Below are 27221 nucleotides of genomic sequence, written 5' to 3' on the forward strand. Positions count from 1 at the left end.
CGAGGTCACAGATGCCACAGTGCAGGTGAGAGATGATGTCCTGGGCTGGAGCACAGGCGGTGGATGGATTCAGAGGGCAGAGCCTTTGAAAAGGGTGAAAACCACAGGGCTACAGTAGCATCATAGGAGTTGTACAATCCCTTTTATTTCTGCTTTCAGCTTGATATAACCCTAAGGGGTAAATGTTTTTAACATCATAGTCTTCATATGTAGAAATCAAAGCTCCAAAAAGTCACCAAAGATGACATCTGTGGTTTTTGCTTGTCTGGCATCCATTCCGCCCCTTTTTTGTAAGAGTAGCCAGATTTTCTTTGGGGAAATCACCCGTCCTCCAGTCCCAGCTCATGACACTGAGGTAAGATTGATGACACCAGCCTCGAAGCGGGGTCTGGGGCCTGGGCCTAGGGCCCGTGTTGGCTGGGGGGTGTTTTACTCCCCTGACCGGAGTTGCTTGCCTATGGCGTGGCTTCTCGGGCCAGGCAGTGCAGGGCGCTCAGCTCTGAGGCCGTGCTTAGATGATTGGGGATGAAAAGTGCTTTCTCTAACGGGACTTGAGGCCATGAGAGCTTTAATGTGTGTGAGTCAGGGCTGTTAGGGGCCTCCATGAGCGGGGTGCCTGCCCCACACTGGGGCCCGTGGAGAAAACAGAACTGAGAAAAGGGACTGAGATTAATGGCATATGTAGGCCTGGGCGGAGAGTTCCCAGAGACTTGGCACCTCTGCTCTCCATGAAACAGAAGGAGCCTATATTATTATTATTTTTTTCTTACATCATTTGAGTCATGTTTTCTGTCCTGTATAACCAGGAGAATCCTGAGGCAGGAAAGGGGGTAAGGATGACAGCGATGATTCTGGGGGGTCTTCAGATCTGAAGTTCCGCACTGTTCCCACCCTGGATGTTGTGAGGGAGAAGCACCTAGATAGGGGTGGGCAAACTTTCTGACTCGAGGGCCACAATGGGCTCTTAAACTGGACCAGAGGGCCGGAACAAAAGCATGGATGGAGTGTTTGTGTGAACTAATATAAATTCAAAGTAAACATCATTACATAAAAGGGTACGGTCTTTTTTATTTTTAGTTTTATTCATTTCAAACGGGCCGGATTCGGCCCGCGGGCTGTAGTTTGCCCACAGCTGACCTAGAATAACAAGATGAGGTCACCTAAAAGTCGCCGGAAGCCAGGACCCTGGGCAAGGGACCTGGGACTCAGGCCTGGAGCGGCAGCTCATCTCTGAGTGACCTGAGCAAGTCCTCAGCCTCCCTGCGCCTCAGAGCCTCGTCCGTGCTTGGGGCCATTCATTTTGGCTCTAACATTTTGGTGAGAATCAGAAGTTACAATCGTGCTTTGTAAATAGAACGTCTGTAGCTGTGCTGCGGTTTCCGCTATTACCTTTATGACGGCCCCACGGCTGGGGTCGGAGAGGCAGGTGCCCGCAGACAGGTGGCCAGGCCAGATGGTCCTGAGGAACCCGACGGAGGGGATGCACCTCCCCTGGGCAGCGACTCAGGCCTGGAGCTCCGTGTCTGCGTGTGTGTTCATGCTCTGGGTCCCACCGCAGCTTGGCGGCTTGACTTGCTGTCTGCGCTTGCCCACTGGGGAGTCGCAGTCCTTATTCAAGGCCACATGTGGGCCAGTACAGACCCGGGTCCATGATCAGTTCTGTTGGACTCAGATTCAGAAAGTGGTCATGGGAGAAACCCAGGAAGTTGACAGCAAGAAGGAAAAGATCTGGAGTGAGACTGTTCGGATCTGGCCTTGGAGGGAAAGGCAGTATCCTTAGTGGCTACTGAAGGCACAGCCAGGGGACCCTTAAGGGAGAAGGTCTGGTCAACTGGCTCGACCTCCTAGACTCGCAACTTTGTTAAAACTCATTCATTCATTCATTCATTCATTCATGGAACATTTCTTGAACATCTACTATGGGCAAGGCCTTGGACTAAGCATGTGAAATAGTCATGATCTCTTCCCTCAAAAAACTCACCCATTTGGGAACATATTTCTGCAAATAACCCACTCCAGTACAATATAGTATGTTCTAAATAGGTCTGTGATCAAAAAATCGAAAAAAATTCCGAACTCTTGGAAATGTTTTATACCAGAGGAGGGACATCTGAGCTGGGTTTTGAAGAGTACATAGGAGTTTGTCACATGCACACGATGAGGAAACCGTGTCCTGCAGAAAGGTAGAAAGGCACTCATGGTGGGTGTGTTTGGAGAATTAGTAGCTAGTGGATCTGGTTGGAGCTTGGGAGGTGAATATGCAGATAAGCTCAGAATTCAGTAGAGGAAATGCTAAGATAGGGTTTGGGCATTATCCTGGGTGCGATGTGCAACCTTTGTAAAAGAAATTTAGTTCTGGGAGAGACGAGGTCGAATTTGGAATTTGGGCGCCAGGCCTGAGGCAGGGAGGCCATGTGGTTGGGGGCGGGGAGCTGCTGAACTCCTCAAGGGCAGTGACCCTATGAACTTGAGTTAGGACAGTGTTTGAGGAGCTGCCAAATTCAAGATCTGGGGGCCGGAGTCTTTCACAGTCCCATCTGCTGGTACACTTCCAGGGCCAGGGCTCACCGCCTTAGGGGACAGCCACGGCCTGCCTCGCCTCCCTGTCGCTCTGAAGCAGTCCCCCCCCCCCCCACCCCCGCACTCTTATCTGCGGCTCCTGGAAGGAATAGATGGAACTGACTGAAGGAGGCTGAGGAGACTGGCCGAGAGAGCTCCCTCCCGCAAGGACGCTGTGAAGCTGGGGCAGCTCCAGGGGACCCCACCTAAACTCTGGAAAGGGAATGAAAGACATTGTTGCGCTTTAAGGCGGGAGAGGTGGGGAGGAGGCCGGAGGCGGTTCCTTCCTTCCGCCCTGGAGTCCTCTTTGGGATGCCCGCTGGGTCTCCACATCCTTCAGAGCAAAACGCACCTCCAGGAAACATCCGGTGGGAAGGTCCTCCCACCACCCAGGCCAGATCCCAGTCAGCTTTGTAAAGGGCCAGAGAGTGAATAGTTTCGGCTTTGCTGGCCGCAGTCTCCGCTGCAGCCACTCGGCTCAGCTCCTGCAGCGAGAAAGCAGCTGGAGACGACAGAAGTGAATGCAGGCTGTGTCCTAGTGACACTGCATTTACCAACCATGGGTCCACCCTCCGGCTGCTCGCCTGCCCTGATCTGCACCCACCCTCTAAGTGGGGAAACTGAGGCTTTACTTTGAAGGGGAAAAAAGTAAAACAAAACAAAATTCTTAACATGAAACGGGTCCTTGACAGTACACGATCAATAGATATGTGTTAAATGAAATAAAAATGGCACACGTCACCCTCTTTTGCAAAACAGAAACCAGTGGTGAGGACTGTGCCTTTGGGGCCTGCACTCCTGACCGACGGACCAAAGGCCGAGTTGCTTAACGCTCACAGTAGGTAGCATTGTCTGAGCCCACATGACAAGGGGAGGAGATGTCCGTCTACCTCCCGCCTCCCTCCGGGACCCTGGCCCACAGGCTTGCCGTGGTGGCGGTGGGTTAGGACCTGCAGTGCGTTAGCGGGGATGCAGGAGCGGGTGGACAGGAACGCTGAGGCTGCAAGGTGGTAGTGAGGCAGCGATGGGGGGGAGTCAGCTTAGCTTGCTTTGTCCATTCCCAGCGAGGACGTCAGCCGTTGCCACGGGACCCTCAACAACAAGAGGAGCCACAGCCAGAACGCAGAGCGCCGGGTCCGAGGGAGCGGGCTTCGGATCCAAGAGCCCCGGTCCCCCACCTTCCAGCCACGTCAACCTGAACAAGTGCCCTGTCCCTGAGCCCGTTCCCTCGCTGTGAAACCGGACACGGAGCTTTCCTCCCGGGAGAGTCTGGAGTTCCGCGACATGAAGACTGTCAGGCCCCTGGTGTCAGGCTGGGCGCCCCGAGGGGCTGCTTGTGTGTTTGCTGTGGAGATGGCACACGCACAGGGATGGCTCAGCGCAGAGCCACCGGCCTGGAGGCTACTCGCTGCCTCAGGTCCCTCCTCCTGCGGGGTGTGCGGCGGTGCGGGCATGCGTGAGGCTTACATGTGCGAGAGTGCGTATCACGGCGGCCGGCATCCGGGATGCGTGAGGGTTACATGTGGGAGAGTGAGTGTCACGGCGGCCGGCACCCGGCATGCGTGAGGGTTACATGTGGGAGAGTGCATATCACGGCGGCCGGCACACAGTAGCACTCACTCAATTTTTAAACACCTGGGGAATGAAAGGCACTGACAGCAGCCAGACAGGCCAAAGGGCAGCTTATCTACTGCCCTCCCTCTCCCACCTCGGGGCAGAAATCAGCGTCTGTTATCCTAACAACCCGAGGCCTTGGTGGGGCCTCAGCAGGACTCACAGCAGATTCTGGGACTCATCCTCCCCACCTTCTTGTTTTCTTTCCTTCCACACTTCTTTTTCCTCGTTCCCTCCCTCCCTCCTTCCCACCCCCCCTCCCTCCCTCCCTCCCTCCCTCCCTCCCTCCCTCCCTCCCTTCCTCTCCTGCCTTCCTTCCATGCTGCTTGGCCTGCAGGTTATTAAAGACGCCACTGGGTCAGTCAGAGGGGGGCTGCAGCCCCTCCCAGCAGGGTCCTGGGCTTTGTCCTGTGCACGCTGGCCTCCCAGCCACTCTGAGCTGAGTCTCTAAAGGCTCAGCAGGTCCCAGCGGGCCTCAGGCAGGAGCGCTTGCAGGGTTACCCAGGAATCCGCCCTAGGCTCCAGGCTCCAGTATCTCCCCGGGAACCTCTTGCCCTTGGTCCTGCTCCCTGGTTTCCCAGGCTGACTGGGTGTCCACGGCTGCCCTGGAGCCCTGGCCAGCACAGCTCTTCCCCGTGGGGCTGGGGGCAGAAGCTTGTTTCTCCACTAATTGACCAGAAGCTTTGGAGCCTGAAGGCACGGTGGTGCTGAGGGCCGGCCTCAGCGCGATTGCCTGGGTCCTCGTGTGCCCAACTCTACAGGGACTCTCGTTACTGTTGTCCAGGGCAAGGCAGGACCCGCTCCCTTCCCTGCTGAGTCCTTCCCAAGCTCAGAGCTCTCTCCCTCCAGTGGCTGCCAGGCTGCCGGCAGGGTTGGGGCTCGGGCTGCGAGGGTGCTGGGGCAGGAGGAGGAGCAGAAGGGAGGAGAAGCCAGGAACTCCTGGTCCACCCACGACAGAAATCTCCTGTGAAGCCTTTCCAATGTTTTGACAATCCCAGGCCACCAGAGCCTTTAATTGGGTTTGACTGAATTGTTCTAAATGGAAATGCCAGTTACTGTGAGGTTGTTTATAGCCAAACTGTCTGTGCCCCAGGATCGCGGCGTTTTCCTCGCAGGATGCAAGCGCTCCTTTATCAACGCCACAGCCACCTCCTGCTCGCTGGGCTCTCCTCGCGGCTCTTAGCCGCAGCACAGCCTGCTGAGTGGAGAGGCCCCTCCATCAGGCCTCCCGACCAGGAGGGGGCAACGGAAGTGGGTTCCCTGGACCCATGGAGTATGTCTCAGCCCAGCGTCCCCCCAAATAGATGGGGGACGCTGCCCCTTAAAGCAGCCAGGCCCCGGTATAGGCAATTCTTACGTCACAATCCCACCGAGTGTCCGGGGTGAAGTGACTGTCACCTCTCCCCGGACGGTTGTGATGCCTCGCACGCCCCAGTGACCCCTCAGAGCCCAGAGGGGACCTGGAGAGGCAGGGCTGTCCCGGTCCCTCCTGGCTCCCTGCCTTTCGCCCTCAAGTTAAAACCCAGCGTCTCTGGCGTGGCCCTCTGCCACCCTGTGATCAGGACTCGGCTTTCATGCTGGGCCAGGTTACCCTTGAACCCTGTACCCCAGCTTCACGGAGTCGTTTCAGAGCTTTGTCCCCGGCCTGCCAAACGGTGCTGCGGAAAGTGTCGCCGACTGTGCGCGACACCCCTGCACCTCGGCATCACCGAGTGCACCGGACTCATCCTGGCGACAGCAGCCACCCCGGGCCCCCTGCCTGGTGGCTCTCATCCTCCAGGGGAGCTCACAGATAAATCCGGCCTCCAGGCTCTGCTGGGGCGCCCCCTGCGGGTCTGCTGTCCGGGGTCCTGGCCTTTCTTCTCACCACGCTCACTGCCGCCCTTCCCTTCTCTGCTTCACAATCAGTTCCACCAGCAGGGAAGTTCCTTCGTCGGCCTTTGCCTCCCCGCCTGGAAGCCACACCTGCCTCCTCCGTCTTCTCATTTCAGCGGAAACGCCTCTAAGGAGAACCCACCTGCCCCTGAGGCCGCCTCCTGTGCCCACTCGGGTCCGCCCGTGGCCCTCGTTTCTCCTGCACTGTCACCCGTCACCCCACGTGCTCAGGCACCTCCCCGTGCTCTGTCAGTGCCGGCTCAGGGTGCCTCACCCTCCCACAGCAGCGGGCGGACTTTATAAAAGCAGATGCCGGCCCTGTCACAGAGCAATGACCGCACCGCGGTGCTGGCGAGCCCAGGAATCAATGGGTTTTGAAACTTGCCCGGTGACTCTGTCACCAGCCTGGGTTGAAATCACTACTATTTTCTCATCGCTTCCCTTCCCGTCACAGAAAATCTATTCAGAATGAGCCCAGGATACTGACTCCTGGCTCCATTCTCCGACGCCCTCCTCGAGCATCGACATCCAGCTTCATTCCATCAATGCACTGATGGCTTCCAGTTTCACGTCACCCTCTACATCGGGACCCAGCTGACACCGTGTTCGCTGGCCGGAGCCCTGGTGGAGAGCAGTGACCAGCTGAGCCCCCACAGTGGCCGCTCTGCCGGCCCCAGCCTGTGCTTCTCCTGCCCGTCCTCAGGCTCATTCTGGGCTTCCCTTCCTCTGGCCACTTGGGGACACTGTGTTCACAGCTCTTCCTGCTCTCCCCCCCCCCCTCCCCCGCCCTCCCTCCCTGGCCAGTTAATCTATGAATCCCATCTCTACAACCATAGCTTCCTAACTTCCAGTTCCAGCCCCACCTTTTCCAGCTCCAGACTCTTCCCCCTCCTTCCTGCTGGCATCTCACCTGCCTTCTCTCCAAGCCAGGTGCCCCTGGGTCACCCCCATCTGCTCTTATGACACCTTCAGGGCCCAAACCTGAAACCCAGATGTCATCTGTTTTTCTTGCCTTCACATGCAGCTGGTCATTGATCCTGATAATCTAAATACTTATCGAGTCTCCCTGCCCCTTGCCACCCCCACTGGCACCGCCTGAGCTCGTGTTTTCTCTTTCTCAGCCCTGCTTCTGGTCTCACTCTGCTAAGCCGTTCTCCAACGACCACCCCATTGATCTCATTACAGGATCTGACCATCACTTTCTGCCTCAAATCCCACCATTCTTTCTTTCTTAAAAAAATATATTTTCATTGATTTCAGAGATGAAGGAAGAGGGAGAGATAGAACCATCAATGATAGGAGGGAATCATTGATTGGTTGCCTCCTGCACATCCCCTACTGGGGACTGAGCCTGCAACCCGGCATATGCCCTTGACCGGAATTGAACCTGGGACCCTTGGGTCCACAGGCTGATGATCTATACATTGAGCCAAACCAGCTAGGACCAAAGCCCACCTTTCAAGGATCCTGCAGCACAGGCTCCTGCAGATGTGTGGCTGTTGCAACAGGGCAGTGACATGAGTCCCAGAAGTGCCAGTAGATGGAGGTGCAGGGGGCGTGCTCTGGAAACAGACCAGGAGGAGCGAGGCTGACCTTCAGGGCTGCCATTGACATTCTGTTTCTGTGCGGCCACCTCACTGCACACAGCAACCCCAGAAGATCCCTTCTGCATGTTTGCTTTGCTTTTATTCCCTCCCGAGTGAAGTGGGGACATCTGCCCGTTACTGGCATGTTTGCCCACCAGGTGCCAGCCATAGACAGTAATCCCAAACTCCTGGGCGCTTCCCTCAGGATGTCTGAATCTGACGCTGCTTTCCCAGCTGTCACCCCACCCTCTCTCCAAGCAGGTCCAGGCGTCATGCTGCCCCCACATCCATCCTGAAACCTGGCTCTTGCCTCGTTCTCTGCACCCCTGCCTCACGCCATACACTCCAGCCACACAGAAGGGCCGGCAGGTACATGGATGTGCCTGGCCTCTTGCATCTGCCTGCGTTTGCCCGAATGTCTGGAGCCTGGGCGTTTCCTACTTGTCCTTTGGGAGTCATTCAGTATATATCCCAATGAATGGCATTAGCTTACATATGTCAGTTGCTGAAACAGATCCTCACTTCCTTACTGCCTCTCTTTTCCTTATGGTTCCTCTATAATGCAGAGATTGTGATGCTTGATGCTGTCCCAAAGGTCCCTTAAACTATCTTCATTTTAGAAATTCCTTTTGCTTTTGTGATTTAGTGTTTTCTGCTACCTTGCCTTCCAAATCACTGACGTGATCCTCTGCTTGATCTAATCTGTTGTTTATTTCTTAGAGTGTATTCTTCATTTCATTTATTGTATTCTTCATTTCTGACTAGCTATTTTTATGGTTTCTATATCCTTTTCCATGTTGCTGAAGTTCTCACTAAATTCCTTGAGCATTTTTATAACCATTGTTTTGAACTCTGCATCTGGTAGGTTGCTTGCCTCCATTTTATTTAATTCTTTTTCTGGAGATTTCTCCTGTTCTTTCATTTTTGGCCCGTTTACCTCCCATTTTGGCATCCTCCCTTTAGTATTTCTGTGTATTAGGTAGATCTGCTATGTCAGCAGAAGGTCCAAGGCACCCCAAGATCTGCTGCTGCCTGGTAGCTACTCATTAGGCTTAGCCACTGGAGAGCCTCCGGCCATATGCAAGTTGTGTGAGGCAGGCTCTCAGTGAGTCACCAGGTGGGCGAGTGGTGTTCACAGGTCAGTACAGATTCTAACTCAGTGCCAGTGCTGGGTCTGAGGCGACTCAGCAAAATTCTCAGGGTACACCAAGGCCAGCTGCCCCCTGCCCGGGGCCTGGGGAACTTTGCAGTAGGGCAGGGTCTCAGGGACCGGTCAGGTGGAGCCAGTGTAGCTCATCAGGTTACATAAAGCAAATGAAAGATTTGGACGTGGAGGGAGGGCTCTGCACAGGAACAGTGATGCCTTTTGGGGTGTGTGGGGGTGAGGGGCAGAGGATGGTCCTCATCCTGAAGCCACACAGCTCAGTTTTTTCCCCGTGTGTCTCTGGCACCCCCTGAGTTTGCCTTTATTTCTTCATACTGTTTTTTAATACAGACTGCAATACAGGGCCACGCTGGCCATGCCGGCAGGTCCCTCTGCAGGGTTTTGGGGGAGGGGGGGGTAGGAGGTCTTCCTAGGCTGATGCCTAAGGCTGTAAGGAGAGGGGGGCTTGACCCAGGAAAGACACATCTGAGGGTGGTGTGGGAGAGGGACTCCATGCAGGGACATTGGTGGCTGTCCCTCCAGCCCTCTCTCTGAAGCCACCCAACCCAACTTCACCCTGTCTGAATCTGGTTCCCTCCAGCTGCCCTCTATCCGCTGCAGCCCAGGATGAGTGCATGCAGAAGAGAATTGTGTGTTGGCCCTTTAGGAGGGCGCTTGGGTTTCCAAGCAGCCTTCTGTCTCCCAGGGCAGACGGAAGCCCTGCTGATGTTCACAGCCAGATGGTGTGTGGGCTCCTCTTCCCAGCACTGGTGCTCTGGGCTGGGGAGCCCAGCATGGGGTTGAGACCCCTCACTTCTCAGGGGGGACCTTTGCAGCTGAGATATCCCCCCAGCTTCTCCACCATCATCCGTGGTTGCGGGGCCAGCCCTTTCCACATCTCCACCCCACCTGCCAGTCTCCATGTAGCTTCTCTCTAGACCAGGGGTGGGCAAACTTTTTGACTCGAGGGCCACAATGGGTTCTTAAACTGGACCGGAGGGCCGGAACAAAAGCATGGATGGAGTGTTTGTGTGAACTAATGTAAATTCAAAGTAAACATCATTACATAAAAGGGTACGGTCTTTTTTTTCAACAGTTTTATTCCTTTCAAACGGGCCGATCCGGCCCGTGGGCCATAGTTTGCCCACGGCTGCTCTATACCCTTAGTCACAGGACTTCTGTCCCTCTAGTCTTTAGATGGCTATCCTGGTCGACTGTGCTATCATTTAGTTGCAATGTCGATATAGTCCTGGAAGGAGATGAGTGTACCTTGCACCTACTCAGCTGCCATCTTGGATCTGAAAATCTTTTAAAATTCTAACAACTACAACATGTTCTTATATGCAGCATGTTAAGACTATGGACTCTAGAAGCCAAATGTGTGGTTGAAATCCTGTTTCTGCCACTCACTAACCAGGGACCCAGGCCAGCTGTTAACAGCTTCCGTATCTATATGATGGAGGACAATATGACATCACAGTGTTGCAATGGTGATGAAACGAGCTACAGAAGTCAATCTGTAGAGTGTGGGTGTGGTCGCTATTGTGCACGAGAGGAGACATTGCATGGCACAAACTGTTTTTATTATGTCAACTTCTGTACATTTCCCATTAGCCAGGGCCAGTGAAGGAGACACAGCTGTGAGTCACACTGGTCCTTATCAAGCAGGGGCTCAGGCATCACAGTTTCATACCAGTCCCTCCGGGCTGACCTCTCGGGGGGCCTTGTCTGCGATTTTGCTTTCCTCTTCATCAGATGGAACTACTATTAGTTGATCTGGGTGGACTCGTAGAGTCAAGAAGTTGAGAAAGCAAAGGTTAATTGAATTTCTCCAAGAGCAATAACCCACAGGGACCTTTACGTTGTGTAAAATGAAATAAATTCCGTACTTAAAACTCTGTTTTTTAAAAGGATTCGTTCTGACTTAATTGTCTGTTAATGCACCGTTGCTCATCAGCAGACGGGAAGGCCTCTGAGGTAGGAACCATGTCTCGTCACGCCGTCTCCCCATTGCTTGGTAGAAAGCCTGGCAAGCGTTTGGCCTCCATGACACGTGTGCAATGAATGACTGAATGAATAGATGATGGTGCAGTGAGCTCATGGCTAACGCAGTCAGCTTTCAACCTCTGGTCAAGGCAAATTTATTCTAAACTTTCTGCCTAGAGGGGCAGCAGGGATGCCTGCCTGAAATGGTCTTCCTTTTTTTAATCTTATCACCTTGGTGGGACTTACTGATTCCGGACATTGTCTTATTTACTCATGTTTACACCCATCCTCTCCACTAGGAAAACCCCACACAGGGTCAGGCATCTGTTCACAACTGTATCCCTGAGATCCTGCTCAGTGTCTAACACACAATTGATGCCAGTTACATGCCTGTTGAATGGAGACGTGGCTTTGCTTTGAAAGTGGGCCTTGAATATTGATCGGACTACAAAATAAAGCACTGGGGGCAAAGGAATGTTAGTCCAAAGGCATGGGTGGGGCTGGGGCTGGGCTGGGGCTGGGTTGGGGCTGGGGCTGGGGCTGGGGGTTGGGGCTGGGGCTGGGGCTGAGCTGAGTCTGGGCCACTTCACCTGAAATAAGCTCTTTCCATGGAGCCGCAGGCCCCCGCTGCTCCCTGTGGCGCAGATCCAGGCGCCTTTGCTGCTGGCGTGACCTGCGTGGGCATTTACTGTTGTGGGGCTCAGTTCACACCGGGCGCGTCTGCTATGGCCCGAGTGGCCTGCAGACAGAGAAGATTCCAAAGGTGCGGGTTTTACACAAGACCCCGGGGCATTTATGTGCCTTGGAAGCTCAGAGCCAACGCATTGCCTGGGAGTCTTGTTAACATTCAGATTTGGACTCAGCAGGCCTGGGGTGAGGCTGAGATTCTGCATTTTTAATGAGCTCCAAGGTGGTGCTGACGCTGCTGGAGCAACAAAGATTAAGAGAAATGTGATGTTTCTTCTTTATAAACCCATTTAAGACTTTTTCCCCCTCAAAATCCTCGTGGCTTATTTTCTTCTCCTGTATTATGAGACATATTTTAATAAATGATTATAATTGCAAATGCTCAGAAGTCTCAAGCTGAAGACTGCAAAAGCCTTAGAGATTTGCTAATGTGACGGCGAAGGGCGTAGAGATCCAGCAAGGAGACCGGGTGTGCTCAAGGCCACGCCTAGAACCCGAGGCAGGCTCAGGCTTCAGACCAGGTTCTTTGATTCTCTCTCGCAGTCCCTGCGCAGCAGGCTACAAACCGCAGGATCAGAGGGAGCTGTGAGCAGCTAATCTGCCCCTGCAGTGGGTCCAGAGCCCCTAGGACCCTTCATTAACACTGCGCAGCGATTGCCGTGTGCCCGCCCTCCTATTCATCAGGAGGGCCACAATTACCCCTGCTCTCAGGCTGCGGGCAAACTGTCCATGCAGGCTCATTAAGAAGTTACATTTAAAAGATGGACTTAAGCTTTGGGTCATTTATAATCTACTAAATATTTAAGAGTGTATGTCTTAAGGCATCTGAAAATTATAGGGATATTTCATGGTCTCATTTTGGGACATCTATCTGGTTGGCTAGACACAGTTGTGGCTATGCATGAAGCTGCTTAGTTGGGATAAGCCAGGAATAAATAAAAGGCAGGGAAACCCAGTACTTTAAACGCTCAGTGGTAGAGGGCCGTGTTGGCTGGCAAAGAACCTGGAGGACAGCAGGTTGAGGCAGTGGGTGGGGCTGAGGTCAGGTCTGAGGAGGGAGGCCAGGGAGACAAAAATGCTGGGGCCGCTGTTCCGGGGAGCAGGGCAGACTCAGGTTCATGGGCACAGGCGCTGAAAGGGTGTGGGTCAAGTGCCAGGGAAGATGGATTGGCTCCAGGAGTGCTGGCCTTTTTCTTTGCTTTTGAAAAATTATTGATTTACATGATTCCCGAGTGGTAAACAAACAAACAAACAAACAAACTCAGACAATAAAAGGGATAATGCAGGGAAAAGAATTCTCCCCAGTGTCTAGCTTCCAGCCTCCCGGGCTGCCAGCCTGGTCTCAGAGGCAAAGGCATGCCTAGTTTTTAGGCACCTTTCAAGATATATTACACAGGCACATTTATTTATACACCGAAGGAAGGATATTATAAACACTGTCCCACACTTTTTCCTGTGTACAATATATCATATCTCGCATATCATTTCATGTCAGTACGGAGTGACCCACCTTATTATTTTAACAGCTGGATGGGATTCTGTTAAAGGTAGCACTGCAGTTCCCTTGGCCTGCCCTTTCTGGACGTGCTGCTATGCATTCCCACGGACCGTTCTATGTTGGCGTCATGCACGGGTTTATCTGGAGGGTGACTCTGAGGCGTGGAATGCCGGTCACTGTGTATTTTGAGAGAAATTGCTCTCCAGAGAAGGCACCAGTGACCTCTCACCAGGAATGCCTGCTGGTGAGTTTTCTCACACCCTCACCCACAACCGTAATAGACACAGACCCTAACTGTACAGCTCAAGGGGTTTTGACAGACGCGTACACCCATGTAGCCCGCACCCCAACCAAGAGCGAGCGTAATGACATCACTTCCGATGGTTTCCTCATGTCCCTTGCAGTCCATTCTGACTCCTGCCCCAGAAGCAAACACTGCTCTCATCTTCACCACCATTGATTCTGAGCTTCGAATGTAGGGGAGCATGCAGTGTGAACTCTCCTGCGTCTGACTCCATCCTGCCGCTGAGAGGCCTGTGAGGTCCAGGCATGCTGCGAGCAGTGCTTGTCCCTTTTCATTGCTGCGTAGTTTTCCACTGTGTAGGTGTAGCAAGATTTGCCCATCTATCCTGATGGGCACTTGAGTTGTTTCCAGTTTGGGGCTGTGGTAAGTCAAGCTGCCAGTGACATTCGTGAAAAAAAAAAAAACACCTCTTCGTGTGGCCATGTTTTCCTTTCTCTCCGATGGCACCCAGGAGAAGAATTGCTGGCTTGTAGGGCTGGTGTCTGTTTAACCATAAGAGAGACTAAGAAACCCATTTCCAAAGTGGCTGCACCGTCTCACTCTCCCAACAGCCGCCCGCCAGGGTTCTCGTTGCCCCACACACTCGCTACGATTTGGTGCTGCAGTCTTTTACATTGTGGTCATTCTGCTGGGGGTGAGGTTTCACCTCACCATTGTAATGAGTGTTTAATGTGTTTTAATTCATACTTACCTGATGACCAATGGTCTTTAGCACCTTTTCATGTGCTTATTGTCCATTCAAAAATTTTCTTTTTAAAATGTTGAAGACTTTTGACAATTTTATTGGGTTGTTTGTCTTTTATTATTGACTAGAGGCCCGGTGCATGAAATTTGTGCATGGGTGCGGGTGGGGGGGAGTCTCTCAGCCAAGTCTGCACCCTCTCCAATCCAGGACCCCTCGGGGGATGTCTGACTGCCAGTTTAGGCCCGATCCATGTAGGATTGGGCCTAAATTGGCAGTCAGACATCTCTCTCGCAATCCAGGATTGCTGGCTTCTAACTGCTCACCTGCCTACCTGCCTGATTGCCCCTAACTGCTCTCCCCTGCTAGCCTGATCACCCCTAACTGCCTCTTCCTTGGCCCCCACCACCATGGCTTTGTCTGGAAGGACGTCCGGAAGACGTCTTGTCTATCTGGTCTAATTAGCATACTACCCTTTTATTAGTATAAATTTTTAGAAGTTCTTTATATATTATGGATACTATTCTTTTGTCAGATATGTATTTTCTCACAGTCCATGGCTTGCCTATTTCTTAATGGTGTAAAAATATTGATGAATGTCAACTTATTTTCTTTTATGGCTAGCACTTTTTATTTCCTAAAAAATCTATGCCAAAGTTGTGAAATTATTCCTGTTTCTTTTGAAAACTTTATAGTTTTAGCTTTTAAGTTTATATCTAGGATCCATCTTTAATTATTTTTTTTTTTGTATATGGTGTGAGGTAGAGGTAATGATTCACTTTCCCCCCATATGCTTATTTTGTTATTCTAATGCTTTTGTTAAAAAGCTGTTTCTTTCCCACATTTAATTGCTTAGTCAACATCATAAAAATAAAACCAGTTGACTGCAAGTTTGGGTGCTTTTCTGGATTCTCTCTTCTGTTGCCAAGATTCTTATGCCAATGCTGATTATTATGCTTTATTATAAGTTTTGAAGCCAGGTTGAGGAGTCCTCCAAATATGTTCTTTTTCATCATCATTTTGCCTGTACTAGGTTTTTTATACACAAATTTATGCACAAATTTTTAAATCAGCCTTTCAATTTCTACAAAAACAGCTGCTGAGATGCTGATTGAGTTTGCATCAAATTGATAAATCAATGTAGGGAGACTTGCCTCCTAACAAATTAAGTCTTCCAGTCCATGGACATGGTGTATCTCTCCATTTATGTAGGTCTTGTTTTATTTCACTCAGCAATGCTTGATGTTTTGTAATGTTTTTAGCACACAGCTCTTGCATAGCATTCATTTAAACTATTCCTGAAAGTTGGTGTTTTTGGTGATCTGTTGTAATATCATTTTATTTAATTTTCAAATTTAGTGGCTGTATATAGATATATGATTAATTTTTAATAGTCAACTTCTATTTTATGATTTTGCTAATTTTTCACATTAGCTCTAGAAGCTTTTGGGCAGATTCCTTTGGATTTTCTACATACACAATTATGTCAGTTTGAATAAAGGTAGCTTTGCTTCTTTCCCAATCTTTGTGTCTTTTATGGGCCTTTGCCCAATGTTGAATAAAAGTGGGGGGAAGTAAAGATTACTTTTTGTTCCAATATTTTACTGACAACATTTTTGAGCTTGAAAAATATGATCTTATTTTAATAAATAAATTTAAGAAAACTTACATGAAGCTTAGCATACTTAGCCTCCATTTAGAATTTTTTCTGTGAGTTGCCCCCATAAATCTATTATATTTCGCTGGACCGTAAACAATGTTGTTTAGGTCAGACTCATGTATGGCTCCCTCTTCCTCTCTCTCTCTGTGAATGATCTCTTTATAGTATGTGGCTTCCTGAATGGCCATATACTGTACTGGAAACACGTTTGCCGTCAGACCAACCTGTTACTGCTCACTGCTCGCGCCTCTGAGCCACATGTCGGGCACGGAGGTGAATGCTTTGCACACTTCCTCAGCCAGGAGGCAGAATCCAGTGCCGGACTGGGAATCAAACTGGCAACCTTTCAGTGCACGGAGGACGCTCAACCAACTGAGCCACCCTGACCAGGGCTCACTCAGCACTTTAATCCAGGAGTCTTATTGCAGAGATGCTACATGGAAGTGTTGTCTCCATGACAGACACAGGGAAACTAAGGCACCGATAGGGTTGTGTGAGCCAGGCAAGGTCCATACGGGTCCCAGTCAGGATGAGAACCACTCTTCCTGCACCATAGCACACGCGCTAACCTCACTCTGTTCCTGATGCAGTCTGCTTCCTGGGGTTAATACCTGGCTCTACTCCTTCCAACTCTTTGGCCTCAGACAAGTCACCCAACTTCTCTGAGTTTCTATTTCACCGCTGTGAATAAACAACAGCAGGACAATGAAAGCACTGTAGGTAGCAACGTGGAAATGAGTGAAGAGCACCCAGATGAGAACAGACAGAAGCTACTTGTTGAGAGCTGGCTCTAGCAAGGGGCAGCCCCACCTGTCACTCACGTGAGTGTCCCACAGGCTTCCCGGAGAGTGAGACATCTCGAAGGAGGCTTCTGCTGCCCACTCCGAGGTCACTGCGCTGGGACGCTGGGTGGGGGGTAGCTGGAAGAGACTCGTGCTACCAGGAGGGAGCAGGAGCAGGTCTGGCTTTCTCTGGTGGGTCCTGAGTTAGAAGCTGTGGCAAAGTAGGGGGGAATGCAAATTTTGAACCAATGCCTGACTGTTCTGGGTCAACTGCCCCAGGGGTTCTGAGTCAGAGTTCTATTGTCATATGTGCTCTGATCATTCTCCATTTGTGTATTCAGTCTCTCCACGGCAAATACCTTCTCCACCTGGTAAGATGAATTTTCGCAGCACAGCGCCTGCCACAGAGCTCCCAGCACACTGTAGATGCTCAGCAAACATGGCTGAATCTGCATATGACTCACCACCTCAGGAGGGATTCCCAAACTAACTGAACAAAGAGACCCGCTCCTTCAGACGTGACAGGGCGTCCCGGGGAGATCGAGTCCCGGCAAAGCTGACATTCTTTCATTAGTTCATTTGTCCACAGAGCACAGTGTGCAGGGCGCATAGGCCTGTGCTGGGCTCGCGGCAGCAGCGTGGGCAGTGAACTCTCCACACTGGCCGAGTGCGGACCGCTTTGGGGCCAGACAGTCACGGGCTCCAGTATAAGTCTGCCGTTTCCCGCTGCTGAGATATTGAACAAATACACCGACTGGTTTGCTGCATTGCCTTAGACACTTAGACAAGATCTAAGCGTGTAGGAGCCTAAGTTTTCTCATCTACAAAGTGGAGACGTGCAAGTTGGGGTGTTTGTTAGGAAAACCAAACCACACCAGGTATTTCAAATGGAGAAGGTTCCATTCAGGAAACTGGTGAGGTGGGTGTTTAGGGACCTAAAAGAGCAAAAAGGGCACAGGAGTGTCCTGAACGTCAGAAACGCAGGAAGCAGCAGCCATTCCCTGTGCGGGTCAGGGGAAGAGGGAAGGTCGCAGAACTAGAGGCGCACAGGAGGATCCCCTGTACCTGGGCTCTTGGGCCTCGAAGGGGGGTCCTCACAGGTGGTTCTCACTTCTCAGGGGACCCCTGGTGGCTGGGGTTTGCCCTCTGGGGGCGCTAAGTGATGGTGCAGGGAGTGGCTGAGCCCTGGAAGGATGCTGGTGCAGGAATGCTGAAGGCTGAACAGGAGTGAGTCCCTTCTCCCCTCTGCCCCTGTCTATCAGCAGTGCCTCCTGCAGGCAGAGCCCACGGGAAGCCAGCTGGAGGAATTCTAGGAAATGTAGTGTGCAGACATCCAGCCCCAATCAGTGTACAGCAGAGGTTTCGAAGTACAGCCCCTAGGCCATGATTTAAAACTGGCGTTTACATTTTTAATGATTTTAGAAAAAGAATAATAATGTTTTGTGATGTGTGAAAATTCTATGAAATTCAAATTTCAGCGCCCATAAATTCCAGCCATGGTCGATGGTTTGTGTGTCGTCTGTGCTTGCTTTTGTGCTGTGATGGCGGAGTTGGATAGCTGTGATAGAGACTACAAAGCCACAGAACGGAAACTATTTACGATCTTGCTCTTAAAGGGGAATGTGTGCTGCCCCCTGCAGGTGGTAGAGAGAGTGTTTTGGAGGTTGAGAGTGTTGTATGACCCCCTGCAGAGCAGAAATGAAGGCGTTAATGTGTACAAAGTGCTTCTTAAATTTTTAGCTCATAGAAAGTACTAGGCTAGATTTTGAGGTGCCTGAGATGAACAAGGCATTGGCAGCCTGGTAGAGGTGACAGATGGGTAAGAAAGAAAGGCCTCTGGCACCTCCCGCAGGAGCCCTGGGCTCTCCTGGTCCCGTGGGTCCCTCCCCTAGGTGGCTGGACTAGCTATTGGCCAGGATGGTCTGTCCTCCAGACCTGGGCAGCCACCCCCGTGTCTGTAGGTCTAGAGCCATGGTCGGCAAACCGCTGCTCGTGAACCACATGAGGCTCTTTGGCCCCTTCAGTGTGGCTCTTCCACGAAATACCACGTGCAGGTGCACACATACAATGCAATTGAAACTTTGTAGCCCATGCGCAGATGTCGGCATTTTGTGGAAGAGCCACACTGAAGGGGCCAAAGAGCCGATTGTGGCTTGTGAGCTGTGGTTTGCCGAGCCGCAGTTTGCTGACCACTGGCTAGAGTAACACGCAGTAGACAGGAGGCATCAGAGCTTGTGTTTCGATGACTGAATGAGCAAAATGGGATGATGGAGCAGTTACATTCCGAAGGCACGTCTCATCTAACCAGACTGCTCAAATGGAGGAACCTCATTTCCAAGAGCACTTGCAACCCTCCTCCAGTGGAGGGATTAAAGAAACCCCGCCCTTCTCAGGGCAGGCAGGGCCCTGGGTGGAGCTCAGGCGAGGGTTTCAGCCCCCACCCCTCCCTTCAGCTGGGGGCCTTGTGCCACACACACCATCATGTGCAACAACCTTCTGTGCAGCTCCAACGGCCGGCCTGGCCTTCCTCCTGGGTCTGCCTTCCTCTATCCAGGAGCCTCTATTCCCAGTTCCTCTACCTCTTCCAAGACCTCCCTGGAGGACGATGGTGCATTTACAGTGTGGCGTTTGAGAAGCTCCATTGGTGAAGGAGATCCTAAATCTTCCGCAATTGGGCCGCACACTCATCCGTCCCCATTCCTGGGCTGACGTGGCTCCCAGTGGCGGCTGTGGCGGCCGCGCACACATATCCCTGTTGTCAGCATTAATAAGGTACAATCGCCTGGGGCCTTGTTACCCACCAATTAAACTTCGGCTTTTATTGTGCGACCTCGAGGATGCTTTATGGCATCAGCGGCGTTTGGCAGTTAAATACGAGTAATATTCATCGCTCCCACATGGACGCTCCCGTCCTGCTCCATTTAGAGTGTGATTAAGGAATTAATTGATTTGGATGGGATTGGCACATGCTCTTGACAATAAAATTATGACTCCTTTATTAAGCTGGGGATGCCGTGGGCTTGCTGCTGTGCTCCAGGCGGGGTCATGGTGGCTGGCCACCGGGCGCTGGGGACCAGGACCGATCACAGTGATCCCTGGATCCGCCAGACACATCGGGGGATCCTAGCAGAGGCCTCGGAGCCCAGCTCTCCCTCTTTCCTTTACCCCTCCCCGCCTCTTTCCCACCCTTCCATCCGTCCTCTTCCCTTTCTCTCTCCTGCTCCCTCTCCCCTCCCTAAAACTTTACTAAATGCCCTTTCCCATCCCCTGCTCCAACTCCCAGGAATGCCTCCCCTCTCAGGAGTCTGCTCTGCTTTGCTGCCTGCATGGGGGTGTTAGCAAGACAGACAGGGGCGCTGGAAGGAGACAGAATCTCATCATCCAGTGCAGAGCCTGCCAGGACAGGGCCTCGTGGAGACAGGCCCCCGGTAGGACCGGAGTCCTGGATTCCAGGCCCCCCCCCCCCCCCCCCCCCCCCCCCCCCGTCGGCTGTGAAGAAAATACCGACTAGCATTTGCTAAGGGTCCTGTGGTCCAGGCACTGTGCTAAGTGCTTCACATGTCACTGAATCTCCTGAGAGACAGGCCTCAAAAAGCCTGGAGGCCTTGCCCAAGGAGACTCCGTGAAGGGGACAGAGCAGGCGGTTGAGCCGGCAGCCTTTCTGCAGGCAGCACTTGCTCACCCCACGTCCTGTTGAGCGTGCGACATCACTGTGACTCGGGGCTCAGCCTGCACAGCTCATCAGAGCAGCACGGGCCGTGCTGACCTCACTGCCCTGCAGAGCGTCTCCATGTTGCTCTCAGCCTCGTCCCACCTCTCTCGTCATCTCCATGTGGGCCATTTGGTTAGCTGTCCTCAATGGGGTGTAAATAGGAGCCGTGTGTGTGCATTCTAGGCCAAGGGGCTAAGAAGTAGATTGCTTTTCCTCTCTCTTTCCTCCTCTCTCTGGATACGGAGGGACTCTGGTTCTCCAGGGGGATGTAGAGGGTCAGGGTGCAAGAAGTTTGGATCCCTACATCTCCACCCGGAGGAGAGCTTCCCGCCAACCAGGACCACCTGCCCTGGAACGTCACACGTCAAAACAGGACCTCCCATTTCATCACGCCATTGAATTGGGGGTTTATTTGTGCACCCGGAGTCAGCTGAACAAATGCCATTTGCAAACCCTGCGTAGGAAGACGGGTCCTAGGCAAGGGGTCTTGGCAATGTCTCATTCATAACAGCACCTTCCCAGCCCCTTCCCCCTCCCCTGCCCTGCACCCCTCCCCCACCCCTCTCCCCTCCCCACCCCCCTCCCGGCATTGGCTCTCACAGAGACTTGTTCATGGGTTTCTTCTCTGGTAAGCTGTGATTCTGTCTATCTGTCTGTCCAGCTTCGGGGAGCAGTTTTCCCTTCTCTGAAGGATCCAAGAAGAGTTGTCATTTTCCAATTTGTTCAGATTTTTTATTGTTGTTAAGATCGAGCAACAATTTCTAAATTCCTTACCTGTCCAACCAGAAACCAAAAGTCCATTTGTTTTTAAAAAAGAAAAAGAGAACAGAACTCGTGGCCAGTGTTTAAAAGTGAAATGACGCCACTCAGAGAAACGCCACAGGCAGCACTCCCCTCCCCCCCCCTCCTCCTCCTCCTCCTCCTCCTCCTCCTCTTCCTCTTCCTCCTCCTCCTCCTCCTCCTCCTCCTCCTCCTCCTCCTCCTCCTCTTCCTCTTCCTCCTCCTCCTCCTCCTCCTCCTCCTCCTCCTCCTCTTCCTCTTCCTCCTCCTCCTCCTCCTCCTCCTCCTCCTCCTCTTCCTCCTCTTCCTCCTCCTCCTCTTCCTCCTCCTCCTCCTCCTCCTCCTCCTCCTCCTCCTCTTCCTCTTCCTCCTCCTCCCCCTCCTCTTCCTCCTCCTCCTCCTCCTCCTCTTCCTCCTCCTCTTCCTCCTCCTCCTCCCCCTCCTCCTCCTCCTCCTCCTCCTCTTCTTCCTCCTCCTCCTCCTCCTCCTCTTCCTCCTCCTCCTCCTCCTCCTCCTCCTCCTCCTCCTCCTCTTCCTCCTCCTCCTCCTCCTCCTCCTCCTCCTCCTCCTCCTCCTCCGGGGACTCAGATGGAGGCGGCTGGTCTTGGTGGGCGTGAGTTCCGGGTCTCCACGGCCCATTCCATGCTTCACCACTTCTTTCTCCGGCTTCAGCCCTGGAGTCCTTTGAGTTTGGCATTCGCTCAGCTGCCCCCTCCCCAACCCACCTGGGTTTAATGTTTGATATTAGAATAGATGCCTAGTTTCAAACCACAACGTGACAGACATAGCCACGCCTACCCCCGGTCCACAGCCGGGACTTGGGTCCCTGCTAGGCTAACAGCACATCAGACTGCTTCTCCGGGCTCGTGGCAATTGGGCCGGGTGGCTGGGCAGCAGAAGGTATCCGTATGGCCCTTCCCCTCTGCCTGCCTCTCTCCTGAGCAGGGTCCTGGGGTGGCGGGTGGAGCACCAATGACACACCAGCGTCCCTAAGGCTGTAACACTGCTGCCCCTGCCCTGGGGCTCTCGGCACAAAGCTGGGGCCCCACTCGGATCATCCCGGCGGGACTGCACGTAGCAGACTGCTGGCTCCTGTGAGTCAGGGCCTTCTCTTGGAGGCACCCTTCTTGCCGGAAGGGAATGGAAGCAGAGGAACAAGCCTGGAGCGCTGAATGAGGCGGGTGCCCAGCTTCTCCAGAAGAGGAGAGCGGCGGGAGGGCCAGGTGTCCAGACGGAAGTGGAAGAGCCAGCAGCTCTCCTGCCTGTTCACCTGGAGGCAGAGATGGCAGCTGGGACTGAAGATGGTGCTGAAAGGGTTCAATCATTGCTGCTCCGACCAGCTATAGAGGATAAAGGACACGGGTCCCCACACCCTCCACCTCGTCTCACTCCTCTGATTACAAATCTTCCTACACAGTTGGCACAAACTCCAACCCAAACGGTGTGACACTTGTAAGGGAATTTGTTACTAAAGTCCAGAATGTGTCGTAGCTTCAGGTATGGTTTGATCCAGGTGCTCACATAATGCCTCCAGATCTCTCCTCCTCCTTGCTTTTTCTGGGTTGCATCTGTTTTTGGAGTTGGCCTGAACGATGGCAACATGGCTTGATGCTCTCATCCTTCCAAGTTCAAGTCCAGTCTAAAAGGGCGTGTCTGCAACACCAGGTCCATGCAAGGATGCTCATCATAGAATGACAATATTTCAGCATAACAGAGGGGCAGTTTGTGCTTTGTATCTTACCACATTTGTATGAAGAGCAATATAATTTCTCCCTTTCCTCCCCCGATACTAGACCAATCTTTCCTACATTAAATACTTAACCATTAAAAATAGAGAATCTCTCTCCCTGTCCCCGCACACCGGGCCCGACTTCACTTTGATTAGCCCAGATTAGCCCACGCTCTGGGCCAGGGGCTGAGTTAGAGGGATGCAGTTGGGCTACATGTCTAGTTCTGGAGTCACGGGGGCGGTCCCACCCAAAGGGGCACAGGGTGAATATGCGCTGAGGTTCCCCAACTGTCCACTACTCCCCCCACTCCTGGTCACCTTTCCCCCCCATTTCTTGCCCCTCCCCAAACTCTCCTGCCATCAGGGCATCAGTGGGTGTCGCACCCGTTCAGGCTGCTCTGACAGAAGACCTCAGACTGGGCAGCTTATGAGGAGCAGAATGTTATTTCTCACAGTCCTGGGAGCTGGCAAGTCCGAGACCCAGGTGCCAGCAGAGCCCGTGCCTGGTGAGGGCGTCCTGATTCATAGGTGACCGCCTCACTTTCCTCACGGACAGCAGGGACCCAGGCGCTCTCTGATCTCTGCTATCAAGGCACTGACCCACCCTCCGATCTCATCACTCCCAAACGCATCGCCGTCTAATGCCATTACATTGGGGGTTAGGCTTTCAATATGTGGATTTGGGGGGGGGGCACACTTTCAGTCTATGGCAGTGGCCTCCTACGTGGGAACGTCAGTGGGTAATTTTGGTGCATCATCTTAATGAAATTCCCTGCAGAATTGGGCTCTAACTACATTAGGTGTTTTCTCCACATCCCAAGCCATCTGTCTCTTTTTATTATATTTTCCTGGCTCCTGCTTCCTGCCCACCTTGGGTACTTGTTTTTGCTGCTCCAGGTGAGCTTATAGCCTCCTGTCAGGGCGGTGCGCACCCATCTGTGAGGGACAGGCGGCATGAGCGAGAGTGGTGAGGACAGAAGGACATACTGTTCCCCTGGAATGACCTCAGGTGGCTCAGGTTGGCATTAAAGACCAGGCTCTCGCTACACTGTATCCTCTGCATCTTTAGCTTTTCCTCCCTGCACTTGTCCATGTCACAGCCATAAAGAGCTGTGGCAACGGGCCTCCGATCGGACTGAAGGCGGGGCTCTCTGTGTGTCTGCCCTTTCACTATCCGTCCTGGGAACCTTTCCTTTCACCTTCTTGACCAGGACTGGGGACATGGCTCCAAAGGACGTGAAAGGACTGGCCAGTCTGTACCCTCCTCATCCACCCCCCCACCCGCCCGCCCCGTGCTACCCGCGCCATCCCCCAGGGCTTTGCTTTCCATCCTTACACTGATGCTCCCAGATGCCAGCTCAGACCTTCCCTTTGACATAGGCCTACGCAGCCGGGGGGGGGGGGGGCGGGGGGGGGGGCGGGCAGACTTTCCTCTGTGGTTGTGTCGTGGGCACTGCATACATCCAGCTGCAGCATCCAACTGGACACCCCCTCCAGCACGCCCTCCCTCCTGCTCCTCACACCCTGCTGCCACTTGCACCAGCCAGACCCTAGATGCATCCGGAGGCCTGTCTTCCTCCAGCCCCTCGCCCCCCGGCTCTTGCTGTGAGGGCTCAGCCATCGCTTCAGTGCCCACCCTCCCGGGGCTGCCTGGAGGCACGCCTGTGGCCTCCTTGCCTCCCGACTGACTCTTCCCAGCAGAGGCAGAGCACACGCCTGCCCCGTCGGTTGGGCTGGGCCTGAAATGGGGTGGGATTGGCCTTCGTCCTCAGGGCACCGGGAAGGTGTAGGGCAGGTGACGACAAGATGGAGACTGGGCCATAAAAGGGCGATGAGATGGTTCCGCGGTCCCCTGGGAGTCTTAGCCCCACCATCGCTCTTACCTCTCTGCATGGAGCTCGGCTTTGGTGTGGGCATTTGGCCCGAGCAACTCCAGGAGAGACAGGGGTGACCTTGACCATCCCAGAGCCCAGGCATGATGGAAGGAAGAAACAAAAACAAATAACTAATCCTATATAATAAAAACCTAATGTGAAAATCGGCCAAATGGCAGAACAACTGGTGGAATGACCAGTTGCTATGATGTGCACTGACCACCAGGGTGCAGACTCTCAATTCAGGAACTGCCCCCAGCCTGCAGGCCCCAGACTGGCCAAGGTGGGTGCCAGTGGGGGCCCCCCAATTGCTCCACTGGTTGCCCCACAGATCAGCCCTGATCACTGACCAGGCCTAGAGACCCTACATGTGCACCAATTTCGTGCACCGGGCCTCTAGTGTTTAATAAACACAGCTTGTGCCAGGCACTGGGGGGGGGGGGGGGACGGGGAGGGGTGTTAATCTGCTTTGGGAGGCAAGAGGGCAGAACTTTGGGGAGGAAGGAGAGGAAGAGCCTCCATCACTCATTTTTGGATGTTCCCCAAGGACAGATCCACCCTGAAGCCCAAAGATTCGGGAAAGATTCCTGGAGGTAACCCCGCCCCCACCCCTCTCCCCTCCCCCCGGGAAAGGGCAGGAGGGCAGGAGCTTAGGTGCATTTTCAAGGCTGGGACCAGCCGGTCAGTTCCCTCGGGACAGAGCAGCTGAGTGTGATTGTGGCCAAAGGCAGGGGCGGGCAGTGTGTGCCGTGGAGCCTCTCCGCCTGTCCTGGGTGAGGCTCAGAGTCAGAAATGGTTCATCCGCGGTGCGAGGGAGACTCAGCGGCTGTCTGGGGAGGACGTCAGCTGATTCCGGGAGAATGACCCGAAGCCCAGGTCCGCGGGGAAATGGCTTCGCCTCCTTCACCTCCTTCACCTGCAACATGGGCCTTAAGCGCAGCGACTGTGCGGGCTGCTCCCAGTGGCTGAGGTCATGCGCATGGTTCAGTAATGAGAGAGAGAGAGGGAGACAGGGAGAGAGAAAGAGAGAAGAGAGAGAGAGAGGGAGAGGGAGAGGGGGAGAGGGAGAGGCCAAGCACACGCTGAGATAATGGTAATTTCCCCTCTGCAGAGGGAGTGGGGAGAGGAGGCCTTTGACACCTCGGAGCTGCTGCGCGTGAGGTAGACTTTCAGAGACGCTCGCGTTGTGATGTATTCAATTCTTTGTCGCCATTGATTTTAATTAAGTTCCTCAGCTGTCTGCAAGCCCAGGGAGCGGGAACAAAACACACACCCCGAGCGCCAAATGCTTTTCTGTTGCAACTGAGTTCGGAGAGTGCTTCACCGAGAGCAGGAGAGTGGAGTCCTGAGGCCCAGGCGGGGCCCCGGCGCCATCAGGCCCCTGACAATAAACGTGGAAATTAAAATCCAGTTAAGAGAAATCGCAGAAGCCATTACAGCTGGGCAGCTGGGGGGTGGGGGGGGGACTGGGATCAGATCTTTTACGCAGTTTCACAGTTTGTGGGGACCATCGAACCAGCATCGATCACGGTCCTCCCAGGCGGGTGGCTTTGTCCCAGCAGAGGCAGCTGAGAGTGCACGACCCGCCCCTCCCAAACCAATCCCCCTTCTCATCTAAGCTTAGTCATGCTTCTCAGGGGAAATGCCATGGCAGCTTCTGGGCCCGTTACCTGGACTCTGTCAGGTCCTCCCAGAGACCCGGAGGCCAGCGAGGCCCCAGAGCCTGTCTCTGACCCTCGGGCCAGGAGGAGGCCGCTGGGCGGCATCTAACAGGCAGGGGCTGGGCAGCGGCCTGAGTGCCCCTGTGGCGATGGCAAGGTTTGGCTTAACTAGAGAAATGAGAAACGGTGAAGGTAGCCCTGGACAATAGTTACCATGTGGGATTGGTTCTGAATTTTCCAAAAGCCAGAAACTAGGATAAAAAAAATCCCAAACATCCCAAAGCTCATATTCAAGTATTGGCAACTGATTCAAAGAATTTACAGCACTCTGTGGGTCAAGCAGAACCACGTGCCTGCTGGATTTCAGCACTGGCCACCGGCTCGCTGTGTCCGACATGTGGAGGAAGACAAGCTCTGAATTAAGTACAGACACCCCCGCCTACCAGCTGTGTGAGCCTGGCAAGTACTTCAACTTCTGAGTCATAATTATGGTATAAACAGTATTTATGAGGATATATGTATGTCATGGGGTACACTCAATGGAGAGGGCCTGGTGCACAGTATGTAACCCATAGGTGCTGTGATGGCCAATGTCACCGTCAGCATCATCATCATCATGGTGACACTATGATTTATAATAAACTAGTAGCTCTGCACATGAATCCTTGCACGAGTGGCTCGCTGCTTCTTGCCTTAGCTGGCCACCCTGCCCACTGCCACTGGTAGCTCTCCCCACTCGTAGCTCGCTGCCCCGCCCTCCTGTAGCTCTCCACGGCTTGTAGATCAGTCATGATGTTACGGCGTCCCGGCTAATTTGCACATTCCTCTATTATTATATTGGATATGCATTTAGTCTTCCTCTCCATCTGGGCACAGAGCTCCGAAGACCTTTGGAATTTCCTGTGATGAGAATGCTGAAGGTTTTGTCTTGTGAGTGAGGTGACTTTGGGAAGCCCCTGAGGATAGGGCTGTCTGCCAGGGAGCCCACCAGGTGAGTAGAGGGTTGCAACTTTCAGTCCTGACCTCAGACCTCAGGGGATTGACAGCCATCGTCAACGGCTGATGTGCCTATAATAAAACCTCAGTAA

The sequence above is a fragment of the Myotis nattereri genome, assembly GCF_964212035.1.
Source record: "Myotis nattereri genome assembly, chromosome: 4".
Lineage (NCBI taxonomy): Eukaryota > Metazoa > Chordata > Mammalia > Chiroptera > Vespertilionidae > Myotis > Myotis nattereri.